We start from the raw sequence: 25,782 nt of genomic DNA on the forward strand, positions 1-25,782 counted from the left end.
GAGTAGTCATTCTCATTCGGAAGAATCTCCCTTTCAAAATCTTAAGTCAGATAAAAGATGATTCTGGACGGTACATACTGATTAAAGCACTTATAAATGGAGAAGAATATTGGCTTTTGAATCTTTATTTTCCCCCCGCGCATCCTTTCAAATTTATAATGGAAGCTTTCTCCAAACTGAGCAGGAAGAAAAGTAGTTCAAGTCATCACTTCACAGAATGGATTATAGATATTTTCTAATCAGCTTGCACCCTGGCCCCAAGATAGGGACACTACCATTGCATCATATTTGCCCGTTTGTCCTTGGACTGTGGGATTGCTCAAGTGCTGCCTCAGAGAAGTGTCACTGATCGTATCTCATGTCTTCTTTCAAGATAACAGTACTCATATTCCCAGCACTGTTAATCTACCCCACCACAGTCTCTCAGCTAGCTAACACTACTCAGGCTACGTAGTGCAATCTGAAGTCAGGCCTTCATCATGCTTTTCTTTCCAGGATTTTGGCTGAGATGATGCTGTGATGGTCCAGAGCAGAAGAATGGAAACCTGAGTAACAGAAACTGACTATCAGCCAGTAAGGTCTATGCATAGCATGATGGAAAAAAAAAGTTAAATGCTCTTTCTCTGAATGTGTAAAGCATTCACAGTAAAAGAGACAAACTATTAACTCACCAGAGACAACATAGATTTGATTGCCATTACAAATATGACAAAGTGACTAAGGTAAGGAACTAAGTTCCAGCATATCCATATTTTTGAAAAGACAGAATGGCAAAGGAGGGACAGCTCTGACAGTAAAAGATGGGATAAATCAGTGAGAATACATTGTGGCTCTGCAGCATGGAAATTAGGAATAACATGGGTCAAAAAATATGGCTGGAGTCATTTTTAGACTAATAAGTTGAGGTAAATTGTTGGAGAAAATATTAAACAAGAAATAGTTGGAGTGTAATAACACTATTTCTGAGAGACTTTAGACTTCATATTGACTGAGAAGTAAATTGGCGAGATGGTCTGATATATAAGTTGGTTTCACAAAAAAATCCTACAATATATTGTGGAACTGACTAGGGATAAAGTTATAAAATATCACATCGGTAAAATGTGAGATTTTTTTTAAAGTATGAAACAATAATAGATAAGCAGAATCACTCTTTTAAGTCATTAAAATGTTGATGTTCAGCAGCGCTTGGTTGTACGTAAAGAACGTAAAGTTACCATTTCAGTAAAGACAAGCAATGAGGATAGCAAATGGCACGTTAGTCTTTATTGCAAGTGGTTTGGAGTATAAGAATGAATAATTGTACAGGGTTTTGGTGAGATCACACTGCAATATTGATACCTAAAATTCTGAAAATATGTACTTGCATTGCAGACAGTACAGTCGTTGGTTCATTAGATTTGGGTTCCTCAGATAAAAGGGTTGTCCTATTATGGGAGTTTGAGTAAACTGGAGTTCAGAGATAATCTTATTGAAACATTAAAACCTGCAGTGGACTTGACAGGGTGGACACTAAGAGGTGTTTCCCTGGCTGAGGAATAAGGAACACAGGCAGAGTGTCAGGCTGTACAAGATATTGGTTAGGCCACCACTGGAATACCACATTCAATTCTGGTCTCCCTGCTAAAGGAAGGACCTGGTGAAACTTGAAAAGGTTCAGAAAAGATTTATTAGGATGTTGCCAGGTTGGGTTTTGAACTATAGGGAGAGGCTAAATAGGCCAAGGTCTTTTGACCAGGGTAGCAGAGTCTGAAACTAGAGGGTATAGGTTTAAAGTGAGAAGGGAAATATTTAAAAGGGACCTAAGGGACAACTTTTTCACACAGAGGTTTGTGTATGTGTGGAATGAGCTGGAGGCTGGCAGAATTACAACATTTAAAAGACATCTGGATGGGAACATGAATAAGAAGGATTAGATGGTAGGTACAGGCCAAATGCTGGCATATGGACTTGATTAATTTAGGATATTTGGTCAGCATAGATGAGTTAGACTGAAAGGTCTGTTTCCATGCTATACAGCTCTATGACTTCAGGATAAGGGTTTGATCATTTTGTACTCAGCTGAGGAGAAATATTTTCATTCCAAGGTTTATGGACCTTTGGAATTCTCTACCTGAGATAGAAGCTCTTGGGGAATTGAAGAAAACAGGGAGTGGACAGGCAAGGAGATTGGTGATTGACTAATTGAATGGCAGTACAGGCTGTGAAACAGAAATTGAGGGTAATGGAAGTGCTCTTCACAACTGGCAGTGTTGTCCTCATTCAACTGTTTGGCTGATAATCTGGCTGTATGAATGACCACCTTCTTAGTGTAACATTTTACACTATTGGTACAGTCCATTTCACAATTATGGTGTTTCAAATAAAAAAGGGGATTGCACATTCCTCTTCCTAGTTCCAATCTGCTGGTCATTCAATCCTCCAAGCATCAGTACACCATTGGAAGCACCCATTTCAGGAGAAACTAGCACCTTCATTGCTGTTAAAGTAAATATTATGGCCAGGCAGCAACAAGTTGTGATGAGGTGCTATTCCTTGAGCTTGTGTTGAATATCACTGGAACAGAAGACAGATGACAATGAGAATACAATAAATAAAAACATACCTACATAGTACTATAATGCAGTAAACAATAAGCAGGAACATCATTAAGCAAAGTTTCATATCAAGCTGAACTGCAGCAAACAACCTGACAGATGCTTTGGAATTGGAAATAATTATGAGCAGCTTGCTTAATTCAACAAGTGATACATTCTAGACTGCTGTGTAGTCACAATCATGTACTCCTTAGAAGCAACATTATTCTATACTCAACGAATCTAATCTAATTAATTCTGCCTCCTGTCATACCTTTTAACAGTTTCCAAATCTACCACAGCTAAATTGATTTACCCCTCATAGCTTCACAGTTTGCTTTGTTCAGGTTGAAGACCTCAGTTTTGGATTTAACTTCATAAAATTGAAACATATTATAGTCACTCTTCCCTAAAGACACTTTCAAAAAGATGATATAATTTGAGTTGAGATCAAATTAAATATCTAATATAGATCTTTAGTTGGTTACTTAATGTACTGTACTAGAAGACAAACCTCTATACATTCCAAGAATTTTCTGTAAGATTAGTAGGGAAATCAACATTTCATGATTGAATTTGGTTGTAATCATACAATTCAAGTAAGTCAAGTATCAATAATTGGATCTTGACTGCATATGCCTCCATGTTTAAATAACAAAGTGGTAAAGAACATTTCAAACAACCTTAGTAAAAACAAAAGCCATGAAATGACAATAACAAAAATAATTGAGGATAACTGACAACTTAAGGAATCAGTTAGGAAAAAATGGGTAACACAAACAGTAATTGCTGGAAAGACTCTGCAGGTCTGGCAGCATCTGTGGAGAGAAAGCAGAGTTCAAGCCTAATGATCCTTCTTTACAACTGTTCTGAAATTTTTTTTTTGCATTTGTGTTTTTTTAAACAAAATTAATACAAAATAGTGTAACCACTCTACAATATAATAGCATCAATATAAATTTAAAAAACTAATTAGCTACTTTACAAAATATCAAAACAAAATAAGATATAAGAAAGAAGACTTTCTTATAAAATAAACTACAGTATATAAAACAAACTACAGTATAGTACATAACAACAAAAAAAGTAAATAAATAAATAAACATTCAAACTAAAATTATATCAAGTCATAACAAGACCCTTATTTATGCGGGATTCTTCCTCCCAGGGGGCCCCCGAACCGACAAACATCATCCTCATGGCTAAACAAAGGCTCTAGACAGTCTGGCCAATACATCTGCATCGGTGTAGTTCAAGAAGGGCCGCCATGTTCTATAATACAAGTCCGTTTTTTGGTGCAGCATATTCGTAAGAAAGGGGAATATGTTCCATAACTATCCTATGTCAATTCAAAAGCACTGGGGGACTTTCCAATACCCAACTTGCTAAAATGCCATTCCTTGCACAAAAGGAGAGGATAGTAAACAATTTATTTCCCTATGCATCTAGAGAAGGAAGATTTGGAAAGCCCAAAAGGAGACACACTGGGTCCAACCCAATCTCGGTTTTTCAAAATCTCTGCCAAGGCATTTGCTCCACTGTCCCAGCATCTACGAATTTTATGGCATGTCGATAAACAACGAGTGAGAGTACCAACTTCTATTTTACATTTAGGGCACATTGGGGACGCTCCAGCCTTAAACTATGCAAGCCGCTCTGGTGCTATATGAGCCCTATGAAGTATCTTCAATTGAATAGCTCGAGTCCTATTGCAGATAGAGACCTTCCTGGCATTTTCCCAGATATCCATCCACATCTCTAAGAAGATTTTCATCCCTAATTCTTGAGTCCTGGTTTTATATAGACGTTCCATGTCCTTCAATACCTTATTACCTAACAGGTGATAGAGAGTACTGACTAAGGGTGCACCCATCGGTCGAAGCACTCTCCTTTCCATATCTGATTTGTAAGGATTAGTCATCAATGTTGTCTTTTTTTTGTACGAAGTCTCGTACTTGAAAATATCAAAAGAAGTCCTTGCTAGGTAACCTGAACTTCTGACGCAACTGTTCGAAGGACGTCATGACCTCCCCAAGCAGGAGATTCCTCTGGACTCCCAAATTTTAAATTCAGCATCTGTCAAGCCTGGCTGAAATCCCAATGTTCCCACTATTGGAGTAAAAGGGGAGGTTTTTTGTAAGTTACCCTCACCCTGTCATATCATCCTCCAAACTTTTATTGTGTTTAGTATAATTGGGTTTTTACAATGATCCATGATAATTCTCATCTTATCCATAAATAATAGAGTGATGAGGGGGCATTTTGCTCGGGAAGCCTTGCTATCCAGCCAAATTGATTGTGGATCACAAGAGACCCAATCAGCCACATATGATAGCAGGGAACTCAGTTGGGACTTCCTAAAATCTGGAAAATCTAGGCCTCCCCTTACTTGGGGAGCTGCAACTTATCTAATTTAATAAGGGGCTATCCATGATTAGATTACTTAGATTAGATTACTTGCAGTGTGGAAACAGGCCCTTCGGCCCAACACGTCCACACCAACCCGCCGAAGAGCAACCCACCCAGACCCATTCCCTTACTTTTACCCCTTCATCTATCACTACGGGCAATTTAGCATGGCCAATTCACCTAAACTGCACATCTTTGGACTGTGGGAGGAAACCGAAGCATCCGGAGGAAACCCACGCAGACACAGGGAGAATGTGCAAACTCCACACAGACAGTTGCCCGAGGTGGGAATTGAACCCGGGTCTTTGGTGCTGTGAGGCAGCAGTGCTAACCACTGTGCCACCCAAATAAAAGAACCAAGTCAACCATAAAGCTTATGCTGCACCTGTCTCGGCTAGATCAAAGGAAGCATTTTCGTGGGGTATAATAGGCGAGGGAGAATATTCATCTTTACCAAAGCTGTTCTTCTTAACCAGGATATCTTCCCAAAATTGGAGGTCCTGCCTTATTTTCTCCAATAAATGCTTATAAATGCTTTATGTAGCTCACCAAATACTGGGGTAATAAAAATACCTAAATAGAGAAAACCTCCCAGTGACCACCAAAAGGGAAAGTAGGATCCAAAATTGGATATGCTGTAAGACCTCCTAGCGGCATGGCCTCTGATTTCGTAAAATTAATTTTGTACCCGAAAACATACCAAATAAATTAACCATTTGAACTAAGTGGGGCACAGATGTCGATGGATCATTTAAGAAAAGAAGGACGTCATCCGCATAAAGAGTAATTTTATGCTTGCCCGATCCTACCTCTGGGGCCGTTATATTGGGGTCACTTTGGATAACTTCTAAAGCGGGTCGATCACTAGTGTAAATAGTAGTGGTGAGAAGGGCATCCTTGACGATAACCTCAACCAACACTAAAACTATCCAATCTTATGCCGTTGGTAACCACCACTGTTTTTGGGTTGTTATATAACAGAGCGACCCCATTTGGTAAAAACCTCTCCAATGCCAAACCGCTCCATAGTATAAAAAATGGTATGGCCATTTCAACTGGTCGACTTGCTTTCTCTACATCTAGGGAGATTACTAATCCCGGTATTGTTCTTGCTGGCAGACTTGTACCATATTTAATACTATTCTGATATTTTTAGTAGATCTGCAACCCTTAATAAACCCTGTCTGATCCTCTTTTATAATAAACGGTAAAACTCTCTCCAGTCTTAATGCCAGCATTTTTGAGAGGATTTTAAAGACCACGTTCAATAAGGATAAAGGTCTATATGAAGTATAGTCATCTGGGGCTTTTCCTTTCTTAAGAATGAGAGAGATATTTGCCTCTCTCAGAGAGGGCAGGAGACTACCCTGACTATATGAATAGTTATACATATCTATAAGTGGTCTGACCAATTCATCTATAAACTCTTTATAGAACTCAACCTGAAATCTGTCTGGCCTAGGCCCTTTACCGCTCTGGAGCTGCCTCATCGCCTCCTGCACTTCCTGAGTTGTCAGGAGGGCATTCAAAGGAGACACTTGCTCCGAGGTTACGCCCGGAAGGACCAAATCTTTTAAAAAAAGACTCCATCTTCCTCACTCTATCCTCAGTGACTGATGGAGCTCAAAACAGAACTTACTAAATCACTTTTTAGAATCACAAGTCAAAGTACCAGCACCTTCTCTAATAGATGCAATAGATTGGGGAGCCTCTTTCTTTCTGACAAGGTATGTTAGATACCTGCCCAGCTTATCGCCATGCTCAAATAATCTCTGCTTTGCAGTTTAGGTAAGTGCGGTATTCAAAGTAACCCTGAGGGCTGTAATCTGCTGTAATTTAGTAATGGACGGCCTATCAACATACGCTGACTCAGCTGCCTTCAGGCAGACGCTGTTGTCCTCCCTTTTGTCTTTTCCAGGTTGCAGAATATGACATGATCAAGCCGCGCGCATATGCCTTAGCGGTCACTGGTCGTACCCAAGTTAATGTCCCAGAAAGCTTTAAATTTCTGCTAGAAGTATTCTAGAAACTCAGTAGGAAAGGGTCCATACGCCAATACCAGGAACCCCATCTTGTCACCACTAGTCTCGACTCCATATACACTGCTGCATGGTCAGGAATAGCTATATTCTCTATTTTACAAGACAATATTGAATTCAGAAAGGTCGAAGTGACAAAAAAAAAATTGATTTTGGTAAATCTCTACGCTCAGGGTGAAGATACCATCACACATCTACCAGTCCCAACTCCCTATTCAGATCAGCCAACTGCCTAGATCTCAGAGATATAGCCATAGAGCTCCTAGGTATCCTGTCCACCTCGGGATTGATAATACAATTAAAATCTCCCCCTATAATTATGTTACGCATCCTGAGGTTCATCAACTTGGAGAATGAATCTGTTATGAATTTAAAAGGATGTGCCGGGGGGCAATATACATTCAAAATCCTGTACTCCTCTCCATATATTAGAGCTTTAAGTATTATAAACCATTCGGACTCCTCTTTTAACTGGCTTAACATTTAGAACAGAAGATTCTTCTGGATAAGAATGGCCACTCCCCTCCTTTTCAAATTGAAAGGTGAAAAGAACACCTGATCAATCCTCCCTGCTGCAGCTTCAAATGCTCCTTATCAAGTAGATGTGTCTCCTGTAAAAAGGAGACACCCTCAACCCTCTCTTTTTTAAGACATGATAGAATCTTTTTCCTTTTAATTGGCGAGGGGCTCCCTTTAACATTCCCGGTGCATCATTTAAACGAATGGCTAGCTATGATCGTTCAAGAAAGTCTGAGACACCCCAGAAGGAAGAACCCCACTCAAAAAGCTCACACCAGCACCCCCACCCTCTAGCTTATCTCTCCACGCTTCAGGCTCTCTGCCTTTCTTCCTGATGAAGGGCTTTTGCTCGAAACGTCGATTTTGCTGCTCCTCGGATGCTGCCTGAACGGCTGGTCTCTTCCAGCACCACTAATCCAAACCCACTCAAAAAGCATTGGGTAGAGACCGTAAACAATTCACATAAATTTAAAAATGCAACCTTTGAAACAACTAAATCAAAATACTAAGAACTACTCCTCTCTGCCTTTCTTCCTGATGAAGGGCTTTTGCTCGAAACGTCGATTTTGCTGCTCCTCGGATGCTGCCTGAACGGCTGGTCTCTTCCAGCACCACTAATCCAAAACCCACTCAAAAAGCATTGGGTAGAGATCGTAAACAATTCACATAAATTTAAAAATGCAACCTTTGAAACAACTAAATCAAAACTACTAAGAACTACTCCTAAGAAATAATAACATAAGACATAACTAAAAGAAGACTTTCCCCCTTGTCCACAGGGGGCACTCCTACCATCCAATAATCCCACCACAACTCCTTCCAGCTAGAACCATTCCCTCGGCCCAGACATTGCAAAATAAGATAAACAAATACCAATGTCTTATAATACAGAAGCTAAAAGTGGGCAAACAACTCACCCCCCTCCATATTATTACTCTAGGTGTTCTTAACAAAGCAGCAAGATGAAATAAAATATATAAAATTACAATCCCATCAAATATTAAAGGAAAACTCAAAAACATCGCTCAACAACCAGATAAACCAAGCAAGTTTAACAAGAGTTAAAAGAAAGAAGCCCCCAAGGAAGGATGAAAAAGAGAAAGGGGGGAGGAGGAAAACGGGGATAAAATAAAATAATTGTCCATACAGTTCAAATCCTTCAGTCTATGTGAGAGCATCCAAAAGTTCTGCTTTTTCCGGCGATCCGAAGTTATACACAAACTGCCCGTGGCTGAAGTGCAACGTTGCCGGGTATCTCATGGAATACTGAATATTTAAATCCCTCAGACGCTTCTTTACCCCGTCAAATGCCTTCCTCTTGCATACCACAACTGGAGAGAAGTCCTAGAACAGCATTATCTTGGATTCCTTGGATACCATAGCTTGGGGATACTTCCCCAAAGCTCTGGAGGCCTCCAGCAACGTTTGCTTTTTCCTGTAGTGCTGGAGTCACACTAGGACTGGGCGGGGGTGCTTGTCTGACCCAGGCCTGCGCACAGCAACCCGGTGGGCCCACTCAACCCGCACCAGGCCTAATTCAGACTCCAGCTTCAGCAGTTGTGGGAGCCATTGCTCCAAAACGTCAACAAGCTGGCCTTCCTCCTCATCGAGGTCGTCAATCTGCTGTTCAGAGCCCGGACCTGACCCACGGAAGATTCAGCAGCGGTCTCGGAGACCGCGGCTCATTGTTCCGCCCCTCCACACTGTCCAAGTTTCTCAATCTCTGATGGGGGGGGAAGGAGGTGGTGGTCCCCACTGTTGCAAACTCCGTGATCCTTTACTTTTAGTCATTTTACAATGTACCAAACTGCTAAAGTTTAGTGCTAAATGACTATAGCAGCTGGGAAAAAGCTATTTTTAATAGTTTGAAAAGTGAGCGGAAGGTAGGTACCCTACTTTGTCTGGGTCCTGGGCAGAGCTCAGCAGACTCAGACCTACTGGGTCGCTGCCATCTTGAATCTCTGCTTTCTCTCCACAGATGCTACCTGACCTGTTGAGTTTTTCCAGAAATTTCTGTTTTTGTTTCTGATTTCCAGCATCTGCAGCTCTTTGATTGTTTCAATAGGAGAAATGGGAAGTGACAACAGTCAATATCCATCAGCCTTAAATCATTTAGAGATTGATCATGCTTCCCTTAAACCTATTAGCAATAAGTCTTGAGTTACTTTAATCTTCTGTAATTAATACAAATTCAATTGTGCCTTTACAAAAATTGGCACAATATCTGCTATCAATCTTTTGCATTTTCGGTACCAAACCTTATGTCTGTAAACCTGTAATAAAAGATTAAGGGAAAGGCAACAGTCTCACTTGCATCAATATTATTGGCAAAATGTCTAATCAATAGTTTCCCTTTAGAATAAAATAGTGTTGATTTGCATTTCAGAGCAAGTACAGACAGTACAGCCAAAACATTTTAGCTGTCAATTTTATGGCAAAATAGAAATATTCCTGAGAATATTCCATGTCTGAAGATTTGAATTTGATGTGTGTTTACATATACAAAGACTTCACTTTGACTACACTTTGCATATCTGTAATCATCACAAACACCATTCAGACAAGACAATAATAGGAACATCCCTCACTTTTGGCACTAAAACAAAGACTGCTCCTCGGATGCTGCCTGAACTGCTGTGCTCTTCCAACATCACTAATCCAGAAACTAAGACAAAGACTGCCTAGTTCACTGGATCTAGTCAAGGCAAGGCAAAGCAAGATTCTATGAGCAAGCACATAAGCGCGAAGTGAACAAGCTATTAGAGCTTCAGCTTAGTCCAGTGTGCAAGTTGGGTGTCTCCCCTGTGCGCAAAGTATCCTCAGTTCAACTTTTCAATGAAAGTTGTTGGTGCATCCTGCAATTCAAGCATGTGTTTTCAGATCTTATGGTGACGTTTGGGCTGACTATGGAGAAGTAATGAGTCTGGCAGTGTCCATGTATCTTGTCGAGCTGTGGTTTAACCTAAGCCAGCATGAAGTAGTTTGGTGCAACCCACTCTGATTTCCTTGTCAAGTTTTCCCAATGCTGAGCTTGTTTGACAAGTTTGGAAAGATGAGAAAATGAGGCTATTCGTGGTGTTAAGAAGGTGTTTAACAATCATTAATCCTTGTGAATTGACATCTCATTGCGAATGGGAATCTCACGCCGTCGTTTGTGAAAAGCATAAAAAGTGGAGTGAGACATCTCGACATCAAGATGGGCATGACCACATTTTTCACCTGATTCTGCCAATGTCTTGCTGCAGCTCACATCACCCACACTCCTTTAAGTTTCTACCTTTTGTTTTTTATTTATTTGCCAATTGTCTGTGCTAATGCCACCCCACAACCTATACCATGCACTCTTAACTCATGCAATAATCTTTGATGTGACACCTTTCCAATATATTACTGGTTCCTCTTCATTCACATTGTTCGCTACATCCTCAAAGAGCTTTAATAACTTTGTCAAACACAATTTTTTTGTATCCTCCTTGATTGGAATAAGGCATCTAAATTCATATAACTAACAACTTGGATAATAGCAAAGAACGTCATTTTTCCAAATTTGCTGACAACACCAAATTAGGTGGCATTGTAGATACTGTACATGATAGCAAAAAATTACAAAGGGATATTGATAGATGAAGCGAATGGACTAAACAGTGATCTTCAATTTAAGCAAATCTGAGAATACTCATTTTGGACTGAAAAAGGTTAGGTCAGAGTACTTTCTGGATGGAATGAAGTTAAGACAGTGGATGTCCAAAGAAGCTTGGGGGTTCAGGTGCATAGATCTTTAAAAAACCACAAACAGTTGCAGAAAATAATCTAGGAAACTAGTGGAATGCTGGCTTTTATATATAGTTGACTGGAGTATAAGGATGCAGATGTCATGCTGCAGCTATACAAAACCCTGGTTTGACCCCATTTGAAGTATTGAGAGCAGATTTGGGCATCACACCTTTGGAAGGACAAAACGGTCTTGCAGTGAGCACAATGCAGATTTACAAGAATGATACCTAGACTTCATGGGTTGTCTGAATGATATTAACATGGAAAGGCAGGATAGATAGACTATTTCCATTGGTTGGGGATTCTAGAAGTACAGGGCATAGTCTAAAAATCCTGACCTTTCAGGAGAGATGGTTGGAAGCACTTTAGGCATGAAGGGTGGAGGAGGTTTGGAACTCTCATCCACAAACTGCAGTTAATACTAGATTGGTTGTTAATTTCAAATCTGAAAGAGATAAATTTTAGTTCGAAGAAGGTATTAAAGGATATGAATCAAAGATCAGCCATGATTTCAATAAATGATGGAACAGGCATGAGGGCTGAATGGCTCACTCCTGTTCCTAAATGTTCTGCTGTTCCTTTCTTGACAATGGATTCCAACATTTTCCCTATGACAGATACTTAGACTCACTCCCTTTTGTTTGCGATTTTGTTTTCTTTTTTGAACAAAAGAGCCTAGAATATAGTCCATCAGCGAGTTTTGAGAAGATTTGCAGCTTAGGTTGAGGTTCTGGATGTACGTTAGCTCGCTGATTTGGAAGGTTTGTTTTCGTCACCATACTAGGTAGCTTCCTGAGTACCACCATGTCTTTGTGTGAGAAGACATCTGGACTGGGATGGTGGAGTGCAGGCTTGCACAACTCTCCAATGAGAACCAGTCTCTTGATGGCAGCCATCAAATTGTTCAGGGTGCACTGCTCCAGTTTTTGAGCAATGAGAGCCATTGTGTCCCACACACTCGGCTGTTGTTCCAGATCCACCTTGTGTATCTGTACTACATTTGACAGTACCAAGACCACAGGGTTACCTACCAATTTCAGCAGCCTCCAATAACACACTGAACACAGGTATGAACTCCACTGAGGTGACACTATTGGGGCTGGTAGGGGTGCTGGTACCATGCTTCCTTCCTGGATGTGAGCATCATCTTTGCGTGGAGTTAATGACTGTCCTCTGAGGGAAGCGGCTGGATCTCTGCCAATGTGTCAGTGCACTTGTGACATTGTGTCATACAGTACAGAGCAGGTCCCTCAGCTGTTCAAGGCTGCATCAACCTATCTATATTAATCCCACCCTTCAGCACTTAGCCCACAGCCTTGAATATTATGACATTTTTGAGTATTCATCCAAGTACATTTTAAAAAGTTGACGTTTCCTGTATCTACTACCCTTCTAGTGCATTCCAGATTTCCACCACTGTCTGAATTCTTTTTTCTCCAATCCTCTCTAAACCTTTTGCCTTTAAATTTATTGTCTATTGCTACTCACCTTTCAAATAAGATGGGCAGCTGCCTTCTATCCATCCTGTCCACGTGCCCCCTCAGCCTTTCTGCTCCAAAGAAAACAACCCGAGCTAATTCAGCCTCCCGTTACAACTGAACCGCTTCAGTGCAGGCAACATTCTGGTGAATTTTCCTTGCACTCCCTCCAGTGTAATCACATCCTTCCTGTAATGAACTCTGGTCAAGTCAGCATTGCAGAGGAATGACAAGTGGTGCGTATTTGATTGCCAGTACTTGAAAGTTCCAGCATCCCTGCAGGTGCCGTCCTGGTCGTCTCCTGCAAGGATGAAGATTCTCTTCTCATATGAAATGAAGACATGAATGTCAGACACCCCTCCAGCTGTTTGGTGTTAATCACCCAGCTTTGGGATATTTTCTCCTGCAATGATATAAAGGGAATAAATGAGAAATGTGCAAGTGGATGATACAGATGTTTGCATTGGTGAACTGGGAGTGGGAGTGTGGGAGGAGATAGTGTGCACAGCATTCGGGATGATTGGTGTGAGAGGATGGATGATGAGTGAGCAAGTGAGGGTAGATGTATACAACAGATGAGGTGTCAGGGTGTGGGTATTAGTGACAGGTGGGTGCAATGGCAGGGATGGAGCTTATCTGAGGTAGCAGTGGGCACTTACCTTGATGGAGAAGAGGTCGTTGACTTTTCAGCAATGCAACCCAGTCGTGACAATCCAAAGATGACATTGACCCAGTTGCACTGTCTGACCAGGCTGGCATTGTCTGGTGGAAAAGCCTCCTTTGACAATCTTCCAGAAATAAAATACCTCTTCACTGCACTATCTCATCCAACTCCAGGTCTGTCTAAAGAGAAACGCGGTGCCAGCCTCTCCTTCTCCATCATTTCTCCTTAATGTTTGGAGGACAGTTGCCAAATGTCAGTGTTCCTCCATGTAGCAGCAGGCGTTCAAAGATGTCTCAACCTCTTTAGATGCTGGCTTTAGGACAAATATCCACTGACTGTCAAGTTCTTCTGGAAAGATGGGGCAGACATTGAATATAGTAATTTTCCCCTTAGGGCAGCAACTGCAAACAATGTGCACATCCTAATTCCTCCAGCAAACTTGACGTGATTCACACTTAAGCCAAAACGATAGTAGGATTTAGCACACAGTTTTAAAATTCTCCGCCATTTACATGACCAACATTATAAATTTTCCAAGCTTAGCTTCTGAGGAAGCAATGTTTACTTCAACTCACAGAACATAAACAGTACAGCACTGTACAGGTCCTTTGGCCCTTGATGTTGTGCCGACCTTTTAATCCTATGCTAAGATCAAACTAACCTACATACCCTCCATTGTACTATCATCCATGTTCCTATCAAAGAGTTGCTTAAATGTCCCTAACGTTATCTGACTCAACTACCACAGTGGCAGAGCATTCCCTGCACCCATCACTCTGTATAAAGACATCTCTGACATCTCCCCAAAATCTTCCTCCTATCACCTTAAAATTATGTCCCCTCATGATAGCCATTTCTGCCCTGGGAAAAAAGTCTCTGGCTATCCACTCTATGCCTCTCATCTTGTACACCTCTATCAAGTCACCTCTCAACCTTCTTCGTTCCAATGAGAAACACCCTAGTTTCCTCAACCTTTCTTCAGAAAACATGCCCTCCAGTCCAGGCAGCATTCTGGCAAAGCTCCTCTGCACCCTCTCTAAAGCTTCCACATCCTTCTTATAATGAGACAACCAGAAATGAAGACAATATTCCAAGTATGGACTAACCAAGGCTTATTAGAGCTGCAGCATAACCTCACGGCTCTTAAACTCAATTGCCCTGTGAATGAAAACCAACACAACATATGCCTTCTTAACAACCCTTCTTAATCCCAAGTTGAACTTGGGTGGCAACTTTGAGGAATCTACAGGTTTGGACGTACACAGCCCTCTGTTCCTCCACACTGCCAAGAATCCTGCCTTTAACCCTGTCATCTGGATACAAATTCGACCTTCCAAATGAATCACTTCTCATTTTTCCAGGTTGAACTTCATCTGCCACTTCTCAGCCCAGTTCTGTATCCTGTCAATGCCCCATTGCAACCTACAAAAGCCCTCCATACTATACACAACTCCACCAACCCTCGTGTCATCAGAAAACTTACTAACGCAACCTTCCACTTCCCCATCTAAGTAATTTATAAAAATCATAAAGAGCAGAAGTCCCAGAACAGATCCCTGCGGAACACCACTGGTTACCGAGCTCCAGCCTAAATACTTTCCTTTGACGACTACCCTCTGTCTTCTATGGGCTAGCCAATTCTGTTTCCAGACAGCCAAATTTCTCTGTATCTCATGCATTCTTACTTATTGAATGAGTCTACCTTCTCACACACCTTGCTAAAACCCACATTCACTGCCCTATTTTCAAGGTGCTTTGGCACATCCTCAAAGAATTCAATAAGGCCTGTGAGGCATGAACTATCTCTCACAAAGCCATGCTCACTATTTCTAATCAAATTATGCTTTTCCAAATAATCATAAATTCTGTCTGACAGTATCCTCACCAATAATTTGCTCACCATTGACATTAGACTGACTGGTCTGTAATTCCCAGGATTACCCCTATTCCCTTTCTTGAACAACGGAATAACATTTGCTACCCTCCAATCATCTGGCACTACTTCAGCAGACAGTAAGAATGCAAAAGCTCATTGCCAATGGTGCAAAAATCTCTTTCCTTGCTTCCTGTAGCAACCTTGAGTATATCCTGTCTGGCTCAGGGGACTTATCCATCCTTATGTTATTCAAACTTTTCAGCATATCCTCCTGCCTAACATCAACCTGTTCAAGCATATCAGTCTGTTTCACGCTATCCTCACAAACGTCAAGGTACCTCTCACTAGTGAATACTGAAGCAAACTATTCATTAAGGAACTCTACTATCTCCTTCGAATCCAGGCACAAATTCCCTACACTATCCCTGTTCAGCCCTACCCTCAATGTGGCCATCCTATTGTTCCTCACATAAATATAGAATGCCTTAGGGTTTTCCTTAATCCTACCCACTAAAACTATTTCATGCTCACTTCTAGCTCACCTAAGCCCATTCTTCAGTTCCTTCCTGGCTACCTTGTAACCCTCTAAAGCCCTATCTGATCCTTGCTTCCTCAACTTTAAGTAAACTTCTTTCTTTTTCTTGGCTAGATGTTCCACAGCCCTTGTCAGCCACGATTTGGAGGTGCCGGGGTCTACAAAATTAAAAATCACACAACACCAGGTTATAGTACAACAGGTTTATTTGGAAGCACTAGCTTTCAGACCGCTGTTCCATCATCAGGTGGTCGTAGACAACCACCTGATGAAGGAGCAGCGCTCCAAAAGCTAGCGCTTCCAAATAAACGTGTAGGAGTATAACCTGGTGTTGTGTGATTTTAAACCTTGTCACCCTCGGTTCTTTCAACTTAATCCCTTCCCTGCCTCAATGGGATAAATATGTCCAGTACTATCAGCAGGTGCTTCCTAAACAACCTCCACATTTCAGTTGTGCATTTCCCTGAAAACATGCGTTCCCAACTTAGGTGCCCCAGTTCCTGCCTAATACCATTGAAATTCGCCCTCCCCCAATTAACTACTTTCCCATACCATCTGCTCCTATCCCTCTCCATGACTGTCGTAAAAGGTCAGGGAGTTGTGATCACTATCATCAAAATGCTCTCCCATTGAGAGATTGGACACCTGGTCTAGTTCGTTGCCAAGCATCAAATCTAATGTCCTCCCCTTAGGTTGGCCTATCTACATATTGAGTTAGGAACTCTTCCTGTATACACCTGACCAGAACTTCTCCATCCAAACTATTTTATCTAAGGAGATTCCAATCAATATTGGGGAAGTTAAAGTCACCCATGACAACAACCCTGTCAGTTGTGCACCTTTCCAAAATCTGCTCCTCCACGTCTATGTTGCTATTTGGGGGGGGCGGGGGCTGTAGAAGACTCCCAATAAAGGGACTGCTCCTGTCCTGTTTCTGACTTCCACCCATACTGACTCGATAGAAAAACCCTCCTAGTCGACCTCCCTTTCCGCAGCTGTGATAATGTCCCTGATTAGCAATGCCACTCCCCCACCTGTTTTACCTCGCTCCACTATTCCTTTTGACTGACAAGGTAAGTATTATATATTCAAATTTACCTTCCCGGCCGTCCCCTGGCTTGCGCTCCCTCAACTCCTACTGAAATGGAGGCTGCTGATTCACGAGGTAAATACGTCATATTCTTACTGTCTTTTAAAAAAAAGTGATTGTTCATTTACTTAATTTGTTTTTTGCCATTATTAAATCTTACTTAACAGGTTTCTAAAATGTTCTGCCTCTGGCCTACCATAATCTCCACAACATTGTGTGCCTAAACTTTCAACTTGATACTATCCTCTACTTTTTGAGTCAACAATGATTTACTGCTCTCAGCAAATTAAGGCTTTATGAGTAAAATAACACTAAATATCTGGCACTGCTTGTTTACCATCTAACCTTTAAGCTAATTATTCCAGATTTTTCATGCCTAAATTGGAAATATCTTGCTGCGGGTTCAAAGAAAATACAATCAGTATTACTCAACTACCAAATTACAGCTGCACAGCATGTAAACAGACCCTTCATCCAAGTTATCTGCACTGGCCAGCCATCCCAATCACCAACATTTGGCCCATATCTCTCCAAACCCTTCCTTTTCATATATTCAAGTGCCTTTTAACTGTTGTAATTGTACCTGTCTTGGCAACACTTTCTTTGGCAGCTCGTTCATTACACATGTCTTCCACAGGAAGAAGTTATCCCTCAGGTCCCTTTTAAATCTTTCCCCTTTCACAATCTAACTGGTGGAGTCTCAAGGTGCAAGTTGAGTATGAAGTGTTCAGGCTCCTAGCCCATCTGCTTATATCACCAGGCCTGCTGCACCCTTTTTAAATATTTATTTCCTAACATCACGGTCATCCTAACTTCTTGTGGCAGCTGCAGGTAAGGAAGGAGGATCCCAGAGGCTGTTGGAGCAGAGAATGCGCTGTCGACCTCACCATTCTGTGTCCTGGTGGGTCCTTCGAATAGGCTGATTCAGTGACAGTTTTGAAGACATGGTGGATCTGGGCCCAGGATTCCAATAACTGGACTGGGACTCTTTTTGGCAGTGTCAGCGGCAGCCTGGGACTCCTTTTGATGTCACTTTTCATTGGCATCGCTCTAGATCTCTTTGAAGCAGTTTTGGTTTTGGTCTATGAGGAGGAATCTCATTGAAAGTTACAGAATACTGAGAGTCCTGGATAGAGTGGAGGTAGAGAAGATATTTCAGCATCATGGGGGGTCCAGCCTGGGATTCCTAGGGGTGGGGCATCAGGTTCTCCAATCCAGAGCCATGATATGGTCTAATTTCTCTCTAACTTTTTTTTTTCCCAGGGTTGGGGAATTGAGGACTAGAGGGCATCAGTTTAAAGTTACAGGGGAAAGAATAAAAAGGAATCTGAGGGACAACGTTTTGTTTTACATAGAGAGTGGTACACATATAGGATTAGCTGCCAGTGGAAATGGTTGAGGTGAATACATTAACAACATTAAAAAGGCATTTGGACGAATACATGGATAGGAAAGGTTTAGAAAGATATGGGCCAAGTACAGGGAAATGGGGTTAATGTGGAAGAACATGTTGGTCAACATGGACCAGCTTGGGCCGAAGGGTTTGTCTCCATGGTGAAGGAATCTATTGTGGAAGGACTATTATTTTTGTTTCTTTATTTTTCCAATTTACTGTGATTTTGTACTTCTGTAGGTCTGTAATGCTGCACTTTTTAAAGTTTCTTTATTTTTCTATTTCTTAAGAATTTGTACTGAAGAATCAGTACCTAAGATGGTAATTGTTTGGTGACTTGTAAACTTTTCATTGTACTCATGTAAGTATATGTGAGAATAAAGCTAATTCAATTCAATAATTCACAAATGTTATATTCATTTCAGCCACAAATTTCTACCTGACCATCATCCGATTTTGAAGATCCATTTTCCCATAACACCTCTTCCTCTTGATTCTGGAGATAATCCTTTGATAAAATAAAATCCAAAATAACTATTTTTAAAATGTGCAGGTTTATATCTCTCAGAATGGTTACAGCACAGAAAAAGACACTTCAGCTTATGTTTGTGCCACCACTTCAGATGAGGAATTCATTTGGCATTATTACTCTACCTCTGCCCATATCTGTGACTCATTCCTCCCTTTCAAATGATTTAATCTCCTCCTGAAAGCCTTGAATGCACTTGCATTCACCAGAGTCCCTGGAAACACACTGCAAATTTTAATCATTATCAGGCTTACTTCAAAGGCCACTTGGACAATTAATTTGGAATTACAAATAAATTATGTAATGCTTTTAATTCTCCACATATCTGAATAGTCTCCCTTACTAAGTATTCATGTTATTACTGATTTGTAACTTAAGTCCAATCAGACTTTGTTCATAACTTTTTAGGCCTTCTTTGACTAATGTGCTGTCACCTCCAATCTAACCTTATTATCCATTCACAAAGACATGTGAACTTGTGCAGACTTGCCCATTTGTTCTTACTGCTATTTTGAGAGATATTACTATATTCAAAATAAAGACCAAAGTCTGTATTAAAATATCAGAGAAAAGAATTTGATTATTTGATTGGGATTATCTTTTTTCAGGTTGGCAACTTGTAACCAACAGGATTCTACAGGGACCACTGCTGGGACATATATAGAAATGATTTGGAGGAAAGGAACAAATGCTAGCCAAATTTGCAAAGACAAAAAAGGTGGAAAGGCACAATGTAAAACAGAAGAACAGAATTAATTAAATGGACACAAACTGAGAAAGAGACTTGGAGGTACTTGTCATGAAACACAAAACTAGTGCACAGGTGCAGCAGGTAAACAGGTAGGCTAATGTTGGCCCTTATTTCAAGGGGGTTGGAATAAAAGAGTATTTGTACAAGGTGCTGCTGAAACCTCTGGAGCACTGTGGACAATTTGGTCCCCTTATTTGAGGAAAGATATTGTTTCATTGAAGAAAGTTCAGAGAAAGTTCACTCGGACGTTTGCTGATATGAGGAGGAATTGCCTTATGAGCTAAGGCTAATTAGGTATGGAATCAAAACTGGAGTCTAGAAGAATCAGATGATCTCATTGAAAAATGTAAGATTCTTAAAGGGCTAGTTAGGGTAAATGCTGATATATTTCCCCTCGTGAGAGTCTAGGACCAGAGTGGTCTCAGAATAAAGGGGTGTCAATTTAACACTGAGATGAGGAAGAATTTCTTCACTCAGAGGATTGAGGATCTTTGGAACTCCTTCCCACTTAAAGTTATGTGGGCAGAGAATTTGTGAATATTTAAGGCTTACATTGAGATTGGGAAAATACAGGAAACTGGATGAGGAATGTTGGACTAGCCATGATCCCACAAAATGGCAGAGGGATTGAAAAGCCCAATCCTGTTCCTATTTCTTATAGTCTTATTATGTTTAAATTATCCAATTTCCTGTTGAGCAGGTTATTTGTTCAATCTTCAATTTATCCCAGTTTATCCAGAAATGTGTTGATTTGAGGAGGATTCAAATCAGAAATTAACTCTGCCCAACCTGCCAGGGACAAAATTCCTTCTTGAATATCTAACCATGTCTGAATAACATTAGCAAATCTGTGAACAGTAAACAGCATGAGCATCTGGATCTTACATTACACTTAACCTGCCAAAAACAAATTTTCTTAAGTCATATGGTTTTCAAAGGTTTGAAACATTTATTTATAAGACCATACAATATAGGAGAATTAGGTCATTCAGCCCATCAAGTCTGTTCCATCATTCGTTCATGGCTGATATGTTTGTCAACCCCATTCTCTTCCTTCTCCCTGTAACTCTTGATCCCTTTAATAACCAAACATCTATCTCTGCCTTAACTACACTCAATGACTTGACCTTCACAACCCTCTGCGCAACGAGTTCCACAGATTTAATCACCGTCTGGGTGAAGAAATTCCTCTTCATCTCAGTTCTAAAATGTCATCACTTCACTCAGAGACTGTGCCCTCGGTTCCTAGGATTCCCTCATGGAAATATCTTCTCCACCTCCATTCTATCAAGGACTCTCAGTATTCTGTAACTTTCAATGAGGTTCCTCCTCATTCTTCTAAACTACACTGAGTATAGACCGAGTCCTTAACTGCTCCTTTGCTGACAAGCTTCTCAATCCCAGGATCATTCCTGTTAAAGCTCCCATGTTCTTGTATTCTAGCTGTTAAACTGAGTGCCAATTATAACATTTGCATTCTTAACCACCAAATGAACCTGCATTTTAATCCTGAAGTAGGACTCGTAAGTCCCTTTGTGCTTGGTTTTAGGACTTGACTTGAAAAACGGGAAGAAAGACTGGGAAATATGTCTAGACTTTAGGGCCAGGCATTTGAAGGTACAGTTGTCAATGATGAAACAATGAAACATACTCAAAACATCAGAATCGAAGGATTGCATATATCTTGGACAATTGCAGTCTTGGAATTTCTTTTACAACACAAATTCTTTTGGCTATTTTGCAACATACATGCTTAATTCGGATTCAAAGTATGTAGCAGGAGGTATATTACCATATTTGCTTTAACAATCTGCAACAGTCTTCCTTGTTAGTTGAGGAGTTCAGCTGCAACAATCTTGTCTATATCATATTTGGCACGTATCTGGCTCTATCCCTTTTGGTCTAACTTCACTTATTGCATCAACGTTCTTATTACTGAGAAATAATCCAGTTTCTCCCAGACTAAGAGGGCGGGATCAGGATGGTGGGAAACTCTGGGGGTGAAAAGGAAGAGATTACCAAATTCAGACAGACTTTTGGGACTATAATGTACCTCTAACTTATCCTATAGATGAACATGTACAGAGGAACCTCGATTATCCGAGCCGGGCAGGCACTATTTTGTTCAGATAACTGATTATTTGGCTAATTGATTAAATGCCTTTCATCTGGGGCTCGGAGCTTTCAGTTAAGTCCACTCTCCATTCAGGACACACACAGCATACACCGCACGAGCCCTGCCCCCCGCCCGCAACTCCGTCCAACACCGCCCCCTGTTAAGTCAACGGTTTCCAGAATTGATCTCCAAAGCCAATGTCATTCCATAATTTTAACTGAAAGTAGTTCTTAGAAATTCTGCATGATTACAATCCCTACCTGTGCTTTACAATTTGCTGAGTGAAATAATCCTCAGTTCATCTCCTTTCACTGAATAATTTCATTACGATCTCTTATTGGTACAGCACACTCCACCAGCAATGAAAGAAATCTCCGATTTTGAAACATGATAGTCAGATGTTATCACTGAAAATCTACCTCCTAACATTCTTTAAACTTTGAACATCATTTTTTCCATAACAGCTCCTCCTCTTCAATTCTGTTAGGTTTTCCTTTAAAAAGAATTAAGAAAATAACTTTAATTTTTTTGAACATCAAAAAAGGGACTCATCCAGAATATTAGTAGAAACACCACTTGTGAAGACAAGTTTTCTGCTGCACTTGTGTCTGTAACCACTCTAAGGAAATTTATAGGCCATATGTCAATCAAATTTTCCATGGCTTTGCTCCTGTGAATCAATTATACTATTCCATGCTTTGTAATATATTATGCAGAATAAGAGTCATTAATGTTTAGTAGTTGAATACTGAAATAAGTTTTCATTATATAGTTTCGAGTCTATGCTAGTTCATGTGATGTACCTGCCCATAACTCTGTTACTAATCCTGCCAAATTTTGAACTTTTAATGTTTTTGGTGGTGTGGGGTATATCACAAGCTAGCCCCTCCCTTTTCCAACAGGCCACAAAATGCAATCATTGTATTCCATTACAGGCTGCTGTACTCTTGAACTGGTACAATCTGTCTTTGTACTGGAACTGCACACTAACTTTCATGGACAAAACACAACTCAGTGATAGATATTCAAAGCTGAAAATCAAAACAGTCACAGTGCCAGTACAAGTTGTTATTGAATGTTTTACCTCTGTAAATGTTCTGTCAACACAGTGCATTACTGTATATATTTGAGTACTGAACTTACAGATAACCTCTGCAGTGATTCACAAAGATGCAGTAACATAAATCATTAAAGCAGCAATGAGATAAACAGCAATGGGATAATAGAAGCATAGAATAGTTACATCACAGAAGGAAGCCCTAGTCCCAGTTTTCTACAAGAACAGTTCAGCTAATGCACTCCCTTTCCTGCATCTCATTTATTTTTATTCAATCTGTCAGGCACATGACTGTTGGTGGGTGAGACTTGAACCCGTTCCTTCTGACCTAGAGGTTGGGACACTGACGTTACACTACAAGTGCCATTTCCTGTTTGTTTTTTTTCTAGATTAAACCACCCAAGCTCCAACTCTTTAGGCACCTCTGATGGGTATTTAATATTGTTAATCTCCTTCTTCCAATGATTCCTCTTCCTGTTCTGTCCTGAGGGGGCTTACAGATGTTTCATTTTATCCAAGGTTAATTTTCACTCGTAGATACACTTGGGACAGAAAGGATTTGAACCTCAGTTTTTTGGCTCAAAGGTAGGGACACTACCACTATGGCAGAACCTCACAGGTCTTCAACGTTATTTGTTTCAGATGCTTAAAAATTGCCTTTTGAAAGTCATGAATCAATCTGCTTCAACCATCTTTTCAGGCAGTGTATTTCAGATCAGAACTGCTCTCTGCATAAAAACCTTTCCCTCATTTCCCCTTTTGCCACTTATTTCAAATTAACATCTTCTGGTTTACAATCCCAGTGCCAATGAGAAAACTGTATTTCTATCCATCAAGTCTCCTCTCAAGCCCAGATTCACCAATCTATCCATGTAACTGAAGCTCCACATCCTTTTATTGCTGTAAAATATTTTCGGCACCCTTCAGATACTTAAGTGTTGTGCCGAGAACTGGAGACAAGTTGACTGTCATTCTCACCAGCTTTCAAGAGTTTCTGTCTAAGGCTTAGCAACTTTTCTTCACACAATTATCGAACATAGAACAGGCCCTTTGGCCCATGATGTGCTGAGCATTTATCTTAATCTAAGATCAACCTAATCTACACACCCCTCGATTTACTCCTGTCCATGTGCTTGTCCAGTAATTATTTAAATGTCTCTTGACTCTACTACCACCACTGACAGTGCATTCCACGCACCCACCACTCTCTCATAAAGAACCTACATCTGACATCTCTCTTATATCTTCCTCCAATCATCTTAAAATTATGACCCCTTGTGACAGCCATTTCTGCCCTGGGGAAAAGTCTCTGGACATCTACTCTATCTATATCTCTCATTACTTTGAATACCTCCATCAATTCACTTCTCTTCCTTCCTCTCGCCAGTGTGAAAAGCCCTAACTCACGCAACCTCTCTTCCTAAGACATGCACTCCAATCCAGGTAATATCCTGGTAAATATCCTCTGCACCCTCTCTAAAGCATCTACATCCTTCCTATAAAGAGGAGACCAGAACTGGACACAATATTCCAAGTGTGGTCTAACCAGGGTTTTATACTTACCTGCCAAGACCCCCTGTCTGAAGGATGTCTCCCTGGAATTAAATGAGGACTACTCCCTTTTGAATAGGAGACCTGGCTATCTGTTGGAAGCACATGACGTGTCTCTGGCATATATGCAGTTGGCACATAGTGTAGGTGTACACAGTTGTAGCAGAGGTACATGTCCAGCCACTTGACTGCTGACATCTACAAAAAGCTGCCTAGCTTTGCCTGTGTGATAAACAGCAATGTACAACATACTTATAAAAATTACTCACGGGATTGAGCATAATTGGTTGGGACAGCATTTATTGCTCATCCCAAGCTACTCTTGAGGTGTTGGTGAACTGCCTTCAACTGCTGCAAATACTGGGTGTAAGTACACCCACAATGCTATTAGGAAGGGAGTTTCTGGAGGTTGATCCAATGACACTGAAGGCATAGTGGTGTTCCCATGTATCTGCTACCCTTGTCCATCTAGGTGATAGTGGTTGTGAAGGAAATTGGTGAATTTCTGTAGTGCATTTTGCACACAGAATACACTGCTGTTCTTGAGCACTAATGGTGGAGAGACTGAATATTTATGGATGTGGTGTCTCATCCAACAAGCATTGGCTATCCCTCCACCTCCCCCATTCCTCTCAATTGCTCCTCTGTTCACTTCCCCAGTCTCCTCATCCCTTTCACTTGCTCACTGACGTTTCTATCACCTTATTTCCCTCTTTTCCCCTATTTCCTTCCTCCACCAGCTCGCTCCCTATCTCTGGCTCAGCTCTTTCCCATTCTCTTGCCTCTTTTTGTCTCTCCCTTCTTTTCTTGCACCTCACTTGCTCTCTCTTCTTTTCCCTACTCTATTTGTCATTTTCTTCACCACTCATGCTCCCCACTTTCTTTCTCATCCTCCTCAGCTCTCCCCTTACTCTTCTTCATCCCTTTTCTCTCCATCCCATCCTTCCTATAATAACAAACTACCCTGCCTGCTCTTCCCCACCCACTACACAATCTCCTCTTTCCACATGCCCACTACCTCACTTCATGCTCCTTCCTGAACTCTGCATTCTCAACACATCCATGGTATTTTCCTTTCCAATCACTCGTTTCCACTTCACCTCTCACTATCTCATCTTTCCAACCACATTCCACTAAACACCCATTTCAATCCCAACCTCAGGTTCTCTCCATGCTTGCTTTTTCTGTCTCCCTCTCTCTGCATCCCCATTTTCCCTTGTCTCTCTCTCTCTTATTACATACCCACCTCCTGCCTTGGCCTCTCACCCATCACTGTTCCCATGTGTTTTTCAACACACCCTTGACATTGTCCTTTCTTTCTCTCCATCCTTCCTGCCCAGAACCCACCCAATTTCTTTTTCCTCCTCACTTTGCCAGTGTCCCACCAGCACTCCTTCCCCTCCCTTACTCCCCATCCATCCTCTC

At 41.0% G+C, this 25,782-nt stretch overlaps 1 long non-coding RNA gene across 2 annotated transcripts; it reads right to left on the bottom strand.

Annotated features, from left to right (window-relative positions):
• Positions 1-1,954: 1,954 nt before the first annotated feature.
• LOC122559223 lies at positions 1,955-22,350 on the bottom strand. 2 transcript variants are annotated; one of them, XR_006314377.1, is made up of 5 exons: positions 22,010-22,350; positions 21,426-21,627; positions 13,455-13,807; positions 12,806-13,198; positions 1,955-2,556 (listed from the first exon to the last, which is right to left on the bottom strand). It is a non-coding gene; the product is annotated as an uncharacterized LOC122559223 (long non-coding RNA). The 2 variants fall into 2 exon arrangements; XR_006314376.1 differs by lacking the exon at positions 22,010-22,350 and having other exon boundaries at positions 21,426-21,847.
• Positions 22,351-25,782: the final 3,432 nt, after the last annotated feature.

Source organism: Chiloscyllium plagiosum, chromosome 18 (assembly GCF_004010195.1).
Source record: "Chiloscyllium plagiosum isolate BGI_BamShark_2017 chromosome 18, ASM401019v2, whole genome shotgun sequence".
NCBI classification, from domain to species: Eukaryota; Metazoa; Chordata; class Chondrichthyes; order Orectolobiformes; family Hemiscylliidae; genus Chiloscyllium; species Chiloscyllium plagiosum.